Raw genomic sequence first — 694 nt, forward strand, 5'->3', positions numbered from 1 at the left:
AAGTTTACTGATGTGTTTATTCTCTGATTTTAGTTCCCTAAAGGTACCAGAAGGAAACTTTAATTCCTTCCCACATGGGTTTTACATAAAATCTCTGTGCCCTCATGACAGACAGCTGTATTTCTCCAGAGGATGTAACTCAATAAAGCAAACAATCTACTTTTAGTACCATTTATAGCCAAAACTTGTAAGTGACAAATTATTACTTCCATCAATGACTGAATCTATAATTACACATTTTCATATAATAGAAATAGTGTATTTTTAAGCTGTAATTATAATTTAATTTCTTCCATAATTTTATCAATAAACAAATAGCAATGAGACAGTTTCAAATCAAATTAGCAGGACAGTTTCAATAATTAACACATTGCATACATTCCTCCCAGTGGTTAATTGCTGTACAAGATGCGGAAATGATATCTAATCTACAAGCACCATTAGAAAAAAGTCACTATATTCATTAAGAGAATGTAGCTATATATCCATCCCAACCACTTTGAATACACAGACACAAAATTGACATTCATCTGTATATGGCTTTACTTCTTATATTTCGTTTTTATACTATTCTGCTGGGTGGTTAAGACCAAGGTAAAACAGGACCTATGCAACAAGAGTTGTAGCTTTTGGGTCTGATAAGGTCAGCGAAATCCCCTCAGGATTTATCCTGAGATCCTGTACCTCAGATTGT

This window comes from Octodon degus, unplaced genomic scaffold (genome assembly GCF_000260255.1).
Source record: "Octodon degus isolate 3935 unplaced genomic scaffold, OctDeg1.0 scaffold00201, whole genome shotgun sequence".
In the NCBI taxonomy this organism is placed as follows: domain Eukaryota; kingdom Metazoa; phylum Chordata; class Mammalia; order Rodentia; family Octodontidae; genus Octodon; species Octodon degus.